The 11429-nt window shown below is 42.9% G+C and overlaps 1 long non-coding RNA gene across 1 annotated transcript; it reads right to left on the bottom strand.

Moving 5' to 3' along the window:
• Positions 1-6004: 6004 nt before the first annotated feature.
• Positions 6005-10112, bottom strand: LOC123124833 (uncharacterized). Its single transcript, XR_006461234.1, has 3 exons — positions 9797-10112; positions 9476-9713; positions 6005-8604 (listed from the first exon to the last, which is right to left on the bottom strand). It is a non-coding gene; the product is annotated as an uncharacterized lncRNA (long non-coding RNA).
• Between the last annotated feature and the right edge of the window lie 1317 nt (positions 10113-11429).

The following is an 11429-nucleotide window of genomic DNA, read 5'->3' as shown; positions in this document are numbered from 1 at the left end:
ATACCATTTTAGATTGGCAAATAAAGAGACGGTTTAAATAATAGTAGAATGATATGACATTGTTCATAGTTAAGACATTGCAGAATATGACATTGTGCTGTAGTGGGTAGGTTCACCACACCACTGGATTACGGATGAAGAACAGAAGCATACATGCAGTGCAAAGAAGATCACTTGCTCTGTATAGTTTAATTTACATGGTATGAAGAAGGAACTTGGTTGTACAACTGAAAACTTAAATTGAGAAAGGACAAACTTTTGTTTATGAACTACATAATAAACTTTAAACAAGCAATTTGATGCAAACACCAAAAATAAACAGCTGTTGCAGTCACGCCTAACCAAATATATACAACAAAGTTTGAAGGCTTGAGATGGACAAACTTACATTATTGGTGAAGACAGGCTCTATAAAGGCCTTGTCCATGCTGATGGGGGGGGGCAATTCAAGAAGTTTACCACAGAATCTTCTTCAAAAGCATTGCCTTTATTCTACATTTTGTTAAGAGTAAATATAGATGTGATAATATACGAAAAATGGAGAATATTTAAGATAAGATGAAGAGTGATGCTACATAACCAAGTAGCTATAAATGTAAGTGCAGCGATACAGGTAAAAGGTATAGCCAAGAGCAATGCACAGCTAAACTTCTTCATTACCAACCTTATGGTAAGAGTAAATATAGATCTGATGTGTAGAAAATGGAGGGCAAAGGAAAATAAGCTGCAGAGTGATGGTACATGAACAACTACCTGTCATTATAAGTACACTGATAAAGGACAGCATGTACTTACAAGAACAGTGCAGAGCTAAAAAAACATTGGCATTGGATATATTCTACACTAATGTAACCATTCATACAGATCAGATAATTTGGAGCAAACAATTGATAAGCAAGCTATCATGCATACTGCTGTCACATAATGAACCAGGTATGTATGCAAGTACAGTGATACAGGACAACAGGTACTAACAAGAGCAAAGCAGCGGGCAGCATATTTGTGATATCCTGTTGTTCTTGTCAAACCGGAATTCTTCTTCGAGCAGATTTCCTGCAAAAAAGATCCGTAAGGCACATGCGGAAAAGTAGAAGTTTAAATTGTCATGTGATTTCATAGACAGTACCTCATCCTGGGAACAAGACCAGTGCATAACAAGGTTTTTCCATTCAATGTCTTCTAAATTTAGCACAGGAGACTTCACCGGAAATTCGTTTATAGACTTGCCATCAAAGTGTGATTTCCTCAGGTAACACCGATACTGCTGCAATGCTTCCTTGAAAAGCACAAGCAAGCTTTGCTCGTCATGACTATCCAGATTGACCCTCGCCTAGTTACAACAATGTAATGTAAATCATTGATGTGTTCAATCAGCAGAAAACATGAAAATAATAACCATGAATAATAGCACTTACACGTAAGTTGGACAGGAAGATGTGAAAATGGTGTTTGTCTTCACAATAATCTTCCCATGATGGGAATATATGCACGTAGTCCCTAACAACATTGAAAGCATTGTCTTTTAAACTGGGAATAAATGGAATGGGGTTCAATCTGCAGGAATTGGCCATCTCTGCAGTTGGGATAGGTCTCGGCCGGTGGACTTGCTGTACTTTTTGCTGGAGTGGGATTTTTCTGTGGTACAGCTGGTGCTATGGCAAATGAAATCGGTATACCTTTTGCTGGAGTGCAGGTCCTGTGTGGTGGGGCTAGTGGTGTGGCCAGTGAAGTATGGGTACAGTCTGCTGGAGTCGGTCCTACGTTTTGTGTCACTGGTTGTACAACCAATATAAGTGGGGTGCTGTGTGATTTCTCCGGCACCACCACGTTTTTCAAGGACTTTTCTGGTGCTCCTTCAGGTTCGGCAATCACCCTCTTCCTTTTTGATGTCTGATGCACAAGAACAACATTTGAGTGGAAAAACAGGGTAAGATGACAGATGGAATATGTATTGATAATGGATGGGCATGGCATCTCGACATATATGATGAGTAAACTAAGCAGATGGCGGTGCAACAAAGTAGAAGAAATGCAAGACAACATACGCAAGATACCCGCAATCAATAAAGCATCGCCAAATTAGAACATGCACCTTGATGGGTGAACAGGACAGGCCATCTTCCTTTGACTCCTCGAGGTTAGAATAGTCATTAGGATCATATTCTGAACAAGAATCAACAGGTGGGGATCGTATGAGTTTCAGTGCATCCAGAATGGCACTCAATGCCTTAGTGCCAATTTTGTAAGTCATTGCAGTGTTTAGCTTCAAGAGTGGACTGCTGCTAGTGCGACACAAAGCAGCTACACAGATCATAGTGTAGATATAATGGGAAAACCTTAAGCATCAGAGTAAAATCAGCAAAGTGGAACTTGCTGGAATATATGTGCTAGTATTGCCGGTACGGCTAGAAAGGCTTCGGATACTAGCTCTCTTCAAGTGAAGGTGCGGTACTGTTAATATCAGTGTAACTCTCAAAGGCGACACAGCTCCCCGCATTTCCTTGCTATTCTTATAGGATTCAAGTGGGCAGGCCACTACAAATCCTATTCCTATGTTTACAAGATCCTACAAATCAAAGAGGCTCAAAGTGTCCATCACAACCGACCGTATAGACCTCTACACTGCAAATGTCCCTGCTCATCTTCAGTACAAGGAACATACTGTACTACTATCATACTCCCTCCGTTCCAAAATATAAGTCTTGGTAGAGATTTCCACTATGGATCACATACAGATGTATCCAGATACATTTTAGAGTGTAGATTCACTCATTTTGCTCCATATGTAGTCCATGGTGGAATCTATACAAAGACTTGTATTTAGGAACGAAGAGAGTACATATTAAAGAAGAACGGAAGAGGAACATGGTAAAGAAGAGCAAGCAGATTTTGGATAATAAAATGTTGGTTGCGCAGTGCCCACACATGATGAACCAGAGCGCATTAAGGATGCAACTCCCAGCTGTCTCTCGACCATTTCAGGCGGTTGGATGAAGATCCTACATCTCCTAACCCTTCTTCTTCCTCGTCTCTAATTCTTCCCATACAGAACACCGCACGGGCCGCCGGCCGGACCACCGGCCCCCACCGCCTGTGTTCCTCCGCCACCCCCACCCCCACCCCCGCCCCAACCCCCACCCGCGTCGAGTTTTCTTCGTTCGGCGAGGCCCCACAACCACCCGAGCCCCTTCGATCGCACCGGCGAACTCCGGCGAGCTCTGAAAAATCGACTGACCCAATTTTGAAATTTAGTCTACTGTGATTTAACTAGTGTGGAATATAAAAGGGGAAAACCATAAGCATTGGGAGTATAGTGTTGAGCGTGCCATGGCGGATCTGAAGGTGCAAACCGGACAAAGGCAACTTCGCAACCAAGACAAGAAATCAGAGTAAAGCAGTGGCGATCTATTTTCTTGCTGCGATAAATAAGTTGAGCAGATACGAAAGAGTACCGCCTCTGGTGCGGCGCCGTGTACGCATCTGCTGAGAATTTGACGGTGCTGCGGTAGCGATGGCTGTCGGCAGCGTGGAAGCAGATCTAGGAGGGTAGACGGTGGCGGCGGGGCGCGGTGGACGAGACGGTCGTAGGAGCGGCGCCAGCAAGGTGGATGACGGCGGGGATGAAGCGAGAGGACGGGATGCAAGGATCCCGGTCCGAAGCCGTGGATGAGAGAGGTCGATCTCTTGTAATGGACGGCGGCGTCGGGGTATCAGCTCCGGCATGGTGGAGGATTACGGTGGTGGATGGGGTGGCAGACGGCGGCGGGCGGAGGAGGGTGGGGTGGAGAGGGTGTTTTGGCGCCCACAGAGTACGAATGGGGAAAAGGAAGGTAGAGAGGAAGGGGGGAACCATATATTCAGGGCGCGCTTGTCTCAAATGCGAGGAAATTTACAAACTTAACCCCCGTTTCAAATTTCTACTACATCACAGCAACATTAGTCGGTTGGGGATAGGACGGTAATCTCGCATACACCGAATATTTGCCGATGAGAGTTTGTTTTTGGCGCCCATCGTGTATGAATATGAATCGGGGAGGGAGTCGATTTCGGCTGAGGACACATTGTGTTTTGGCGCCCACCGTGTATGAATCCGGGTGAGAGGCGGTTACGTCACGTTTGGGTGAAATTACAAACCTACCCCTATCGAAACCTATAGAAATCCAGCAGATAGGCTTTGCGTGGCAGTAGTGATTTCCATCTCGCAGATTTTGGTTTCGGGCAGTTACTGCGACTTTCCCCGCTTCGTTCAATTTTTGCAGAGTGCACGTTTACCGTGCCAACTCAATTCGAATCCCGTTTGTATTCTATTTTTTTCGGGTGGGATCCATTTTCAATTGGAATTACATTCTATATACATCATTTTTTTAATATATACTTTCAAAAGCACAGCAAAGAATTCTTCTCCTTTATATGTATAATATGATTTACAAATACAACGATCTCGAAATCTTAAGGTTGAATTGGAAAAATTTAACCAAATTATGTTCTACTAAAATGTATGGATCAGTAATATCTACATATTAAATAACATAGATGTGTGTGAATTCATATGAGTATGCATGTTTGATAGATCAATTTTGGTTCGAGTATGGATTACATGTATCATCATCTCGAATTATAATATTTGAATCCCTTTTTTGTTCACTCCTTTGACGCCCATCTCTCTCGCATGCATGCTCCTTCAGGTAGCTATCACTCTCTTTTCTCCAGCTCACCCGTACGCTCACTTCATGTTTCTCCTATCCTCGCAAACATGGTCTCTCGACGTCTCCCTTGAGAAGTGTCACACTCTCCCTATCATTATACATTACACGGTTTTCATTATCTCTCACGTCTCTACTGTTCTCTGGTATCACTCGGTACCTAAGCTTTCTTTTTCACCGCCACACACACAGTATCCACTCGTCTTTCACTTTGTCTTTCTCTCTATGGGATTCTCTCACACACCCTATATGTCTCTACATATGACTCATACCACTAAAATTACTCTCTCTCTCTCTCTCCTGTAGACACAACATTTGTTGCGGTCTCCTTTTCGTCTCCATCCCAAACTGACATTATTCATTTGTTTACCGATCAGACACCCCAGACTACCGTCTCCTCTCTCTCTCTCACAGACACACACACACACAACTCCTGCTTCCACTCCCCTTCCCGACTACCGTCTCTCTCTCTCACACACAAAACTCTCGCTTTCGCACCCTGACTCGTATTTCCCTCACAAACATTTATCGACTAGCTAGCCTCTAGATAGGTTTATACACCCGCACACTCGTGCTTCCACCATCGCAGGCATGTCTCTCACCCGCTCCTTATATCTATGTAGATTTTTCTTCCCTTCTTGAGACACGCCCTCTTGATCGTGCACACACACACTATCGCCTCATTTTAAGCTGATATCTATCGCACACACACTCCTTGTGTATTTGTCACACATACACTCCATCCTCCTCCACTCTCCCTCTCTCTCACACACACATGGGCTTTTTGCAACAACTAGGAAGATGCCCATGCGTTGCACGAAACATCAAGATGCATTTGTATGAGTAGTTTATCTTCACTACAAGAAATATGTCAACTTCTGACCCTCACTATTGGCCGCTGAAAGGTCATAGTTTTTCATTTGCGACCTTTTTTTGACCAAAAACAAAAGGCCAAAGCTGGCGGTCGTAAACTGAAATTAACAACCTTCTGTAAAAGGTCGTTGGTTCTTCGACCAAAATTTTGGTCACTAGCAGCCTCCCCAGACCACGTAGGCATCCAGCGTGGCAAGCTGATGTGGCACAAGAATCAGCCCGGTCCAATTCGGTGTTTATTTGGGCCGAGCCCATTAATTTAGCCCATTTATATATTTTTTCCTATGAATTTTTTGTCAGCTTCATGGACCAAGCCCAACATTGCAGCCTTTTTATTTTTGGGCCATGGCCTTTTTATCTCAACAGTTTCATTTTTTTCCTTTTTTTATAAAGTCGGTTCACTAGTTAGGTGGGTCCCCATTGTCAGGTTCTAGTACTGGGTCCTAGCCATCAAGGCAATATTCTTCAATTTTTTAATTTAACGCAAATAAATACCTATAATTTAAATTGGCACGCAGAACACACGAAATACTTCAAATACTATCAACCATCATAGCGTTACATCATATAACACACATACAAATGTGATCAGCATCAAGTTTACAATCAGATAACAAGCTCCACAAGTGTACAATCACATGAGCCAGATTCTGCTACATCATATAACACACATACAATTAGGAGCAGCAGAAAGGGCTTCATTACTCTCAGAACTAGCTCCAATGAGCTAGAACTATTCTTCCTTCGACTTCTTTGTCCTGATGCTCACAAAGAAACATGAAAGCCCAGCATGTGCATGTTACAGAACAAAATGTTTAGGAACAAAATAGAAGTAAATCTAACAGCATATTTAACAATAAATAACAGAATAATGAAGTTAATGAGACATTTTAGAATCAACTTGACAGTTGACAATAATGTTTGCATTGGACACATCCAAAACTAAAATTATACATAAATGCCTAAATTCCAATGCGCAATGCCTCAGTTTAGTAAACACTAAGGGTACATAGTAAAGATTTAACACAACCAGAACTGAAATCATTTACTCTATCAAGCAACAATGATGCAGCACACAAGAAAAGAGAGATGCACAATGGAGCAACATCGTATATGACACAATATGGACACTGCAAGCTCACCGAAGAACTTGTGGTCGCCACCGTACACAGCCGCCATAACGCCGGTCACCTCGTTGATCTTTTCCTTGAAGTTCTCTAACTCCAGGTTGTTCCACTGCAGCTCGGTATTTGCTCAACCGTATGTGTACATGCATCAGGGCATACATAAAATATTCAAGTCAATATTCTCAACTAACTATGATGTAATGAAAATAATTACTTAAGGGCTTGGGGTAAAAATTGATTTTAGACATCAAAATTTGCAGCGCTCATTTCAACCATGTTTAGATAAACTTGAGGTAAATTAGCAGTATTGATATTAGTTACAAGCTAGGTGTGTAACTGCTGTCAACACCACCATCACCAGAGACACGCAAGATAAGCATCAACACGAACATGATCTTGATATTAGCCACCCCATATCACCAGAGCATCATAGGAGCACATATATAAAGCAAGTACACATGGGCAGCTACTGACAGACCCTAGAACCGCATGAATTTATCACCAGAGAGCTCCAGTAGGAGTTGATGCTTGGTTACAACATCTAGCAGCAACTAGTAGAGCCCCACATCCAACCCAAATCATGGCCAAGGCCATGTAGGAGCTACATCAGAGAAGAAGGAATAGGGAGGAGCTCACCAGAGGGAGGTTGTAGCCGTAGCAGAGGCTCAGCCACACCACGGCTGCTGTGGATGGTGACTCCAGGACAGCAGAGTAACAACAACGATTCAGACTTGTTCCTCCATGAGCATGAGCTGCTGCGGATGGAGCTCCTCCTCCTCCTAGGCTTGTTGGCCCCATCCTGCTCGTCCCCAATCGATGTGCCATCCCTGTGGTTGTGGAATAGGAGCGCATCAGGAAACCAAGGAAGAGAAGATCAAATCATTTTTTATACACCCGTCTAAATACACCCCACTAAATACACCCATCTAAATACGTCATGTGGTTATGTTTATAATCAGATCAGACATTGAATGAAACAAAAATACACCCCACTGATGAAGCCACAATAATTGTCTTGGATGTATCCATCACAACAATAAACAAGCACCATATTTCGCCAAATCTCTATTCTATAAAAAATTTTCTCTGGACGAACTATTCAAACCACCCATCTAAACAATACCGCATCTGTCGTCACTCAAGTCAATACGTTGACAGGTCCACCATCCAGCACAAGGATAAGATACAGAATTAGTGCATCATTTCAGGCAGCGCAAGCAAACTAAACAAAACAGCTTAAACCCTAGATAAATCTTATGGACGGTTGGGGGAAAGCAGAAATGGAAGAAGTACTAGATTCAAATTGCACATTTTGTCAAGTTCAGTCAATACATGTATGACACAACCATGCATGACACAAACAAAATATACAGTTCATCTCCTGATCCACATTACAATCCAAGGCAAAGTACTAGTAAATAAAATAGTACGTACTCTGGTGACCACCGAGCTAGCTGATTACCAGTTTACCACACTAATTATGGCAGGAACAGAAACGAAAGGGAACTAGTAAATAAGATAGGAACGGAAGGGTGCGGTGTTGATTTTGATCACCAGGAGAAGAGAAGACCCGAATCAACGCAAACTCATTGACTGGAGATGAGGAAGCTAGCTATGCATGTATGCAGTGTGAATCGACTGGCCTTAAACCATAGAGAAGAGTAGGCATGTTAATTAATAAGAGTCCTAAAAGGCTAAAATAGAGATGGCCGTTAGAATAAATCCTTTCCTTGTTTCGAGAGAAAAGAAACGAAAAGAAAAGGGTGAAGTGAAAGCATCTGCAAATGAAAATTCGCATGCATACAGTGGCGTTTGCATCAATCAAGATTATTAAAGCTTGCAGCAGAGTGAGTACGCATGAAGGTTTAGCGCTAACACTGCCCAGCCGATCGTCGATCTCTCTGCAGAAACAAAAGAAGAGCTACATCAGCAGCAGCATGCAGCATATTTCAGGTTGATTGGAACCAAAGCAAAGCAACATGAGAAGCAGGCAGCATATAACAGGCTGGACGAAAGCAACATATGGATGAATGGAATGGAGCGTTGTGTATATCAAGATGTAATCAAAGCTGAACCCAAATGAGATGATTCTGGTTAGCCATCGATCTCCTTTACACTTCTTATAAGTGGGATATGGGAACAAACCACAAGGCTACCTACGTCCGGCCTTTGTTCAGGTAAACGAACAGGGGTTTAATCTTCAGTGCAAAACTAACTGCTAACTATATACATACTGGTGAGCAAGCAAGTGAACTATCTCAATCTGCAGCAGTGACGGAAAGTACAAGTGATATGGAATCTGCAAAAGTGACGGAAAGTACAAGTGATCTCAATCTGCAACAGTGACTGAAAGTAAAAATGATACCAAATATATGACTGAATGTATGATTGAGAATGTGCATGTACAGTGAGACCAACAAATATTCCACTGATTTTTGACAGATATGTGTACATATATTCCAATGTGTTTGTACAATACTAGAGCATAAATGAATTTTGAACACATATATGAAGTGAACTTTAGCACTGAATTCTGGCCAGTACAACAGTAATTTTGCACAAGCATGTATGAACTGAACAGACAAAGATTATAACTAAACCTTTGCCAATACAACACTTTTTCACAAAGATACATGAAGTAAACTGAACACAGATAGATCCTAACTGAACTCTTGACAGTACAGTAACATGATAAGTTCTGAAGAAGAATAGTATAGACGATGCTCTCTATTTCTTCACCATTGCACACCAAGAACATGTAACGGAGCTTACACTCGCGGATGCGGGCGGCCGGGTAACCGCACGAGGAGCAGGTGCTCTTCTGGAGGTGGAAGCTGCAACGGCCGTAGCGGATGCAGAGCGTGTGGGAGAGAGGGCCTCTCTAGGAGGGAGGGGAGGATCTTGGCACAGTGGCAGGGACCTGCTGGATCCGGTCGACGAGGTCGCAAGATCCGAGGCGGAGCTTCTGCTGGTGGCGTCCATGGCCTTGGCCGGAGCTCCTATTCATTCCCTGTGAGATAGAGAGGCCGCAAGGTGACGGAGAGGGAAGGGAAAGGCAGAGGAGGAGGAGGAGGGGATGGGGACAAGACGAACCTCGCCAAGGACGTAGGGGAAGAGACGGTGGAGACGCGTGCTGGGGGGTGGGTCGCGCGAGGAGCACCAAATCCGGACGGTGGAGATGGTGCAATGGCCTGCTTGATCCAGATGGGCGACTGCGTCCCGGATCTCACGGGAGGAGGGGCTATGCGCCGCCCTGATCCCGGATCCGGTGGCCTCTAGCCTCGCCGGTGGCTGCTCTGGCTGGCGCCATGGGTGGTGGCTGGGTCTGGATCGGGAAAAGGGAGGTGGAGGTGGCGGCGGCAAGGAGGAGCGGAGCTCTAGGGTTCGGGCAAGAGGGAGAGAGGCTGGATGAATGGATCGATGGACGGATGCTTTCTGCAGTGGGCTGTATCAATTGATCCATGCCACAACAGATTCCACCAATCATAATTCACCTTGCCTAGTTTTGTTTTTTCTTCTGTTTTTTATATTTTGTACCCTCTTATTCTGGGTAAACATTCAACATATTACCGCTTATAGTTTTTCAAATGACCCAATATTTTGCACAAGTGTGTATCTTGGGACAACAAACAATGTTGATTTGAGGGGTTTTCATTTTCTTTGCACAAAAAATCATTTTACAATTTTTGGAGTGCCAATAATCGGGTTTTTTGTGAAGGACCTACCAGATATTTGTTGCAAAATTGGACCAAATAATTTTTCTAAAATACTAGGTCATTTTAATGCATAATTTATCAAATGGTTGGGTGTCAAAAGATTCAAGCCACCTCTCGTGAAAAAGACAAATTTCAGCCGATTCAGTAGGAAGCGGGTCAAATTTGAACTACAGCTGCCTCATATTTTGCTCATGATTTTTTTTCCAAAAATCATTTCTAGGTACAAAAGTATCTATTTCATTAGAGAAACACAAAAAGTTTTCCAAGATTCAACCACTAGCTAGGAACGGTCATGCGTACCGTTTTGACCGCATTTTGAAACGGGCATGAAAAATTCAAAAAAAAAATAAAAAAATTGGAAAACCTTCGCATTGTGTTGTTATATGTGGCCAAGTTGCCAGGAAAAATAATAAACTTGTACTACGATAATTATTTTTAAAAAGTGTTCTCAGAAACGAGCTATCATGCGTGAAGATTCATGGCTTTCAAGCCAAATGATCAATCTTATGGCCACATTCATGGCATAGTTTGTTCAAATGATCTCATATTATGCACAAGGGTGCATATTGGAATGGCAAACAATGTTGCCTAAGGAAGTTTTCATTTTCTTTGGACGAAAAAACCATTTTCCATTTTTCGAGTGCCCAAAAGGAGGTTTTTTTGTGAAGGACGTCCCAAATAATTGTTGCAAAATTGGACCAAATCAATTTTCTAAAATACTAGGACATATTTAATGCACAATTGACAAAATGGTTGGGTGTAAAAAGTTTTGATCCACCTCTCGTGAAAAAGACAAATTTCCGCCGATTTAGTTGGAAGCGGGTCAAATTTGAAGTGCAGCTGCCTCATAGTTTGCTATTTATTTTTTCCAAAAATCATTTCTAGTTACATAAGTACCTATTTAATCATAAATACATGGTTTGGTGGTGATACGTCGAGGTTTGGGCGGTGGCCGAGGGCCCCAACTCTAGTGCGCATAAACTCGCATACCCGCCGCGTGGTCACCGCAT

Source organism: Triticum aestivum, chromosome 5D (genome assembly GCF_018294505.1).
Source record: "Triticum aestivum cultivar Chinese Spring chromosome 5D, IWGSC CS RefSeq v2.1, whole genome shotgun sequence".
Taxonomy (NCBI): Eukaryota; Viridiplantae; Streptophyta; class Magnoliopsida; order Poales; family Poaceae; genus Triticum; species Triticum aestivum.
Note: the sequence above shows the minus strand (reverse complement) of the source record. Positions and strands in the feature narration are given on the sequence as shown.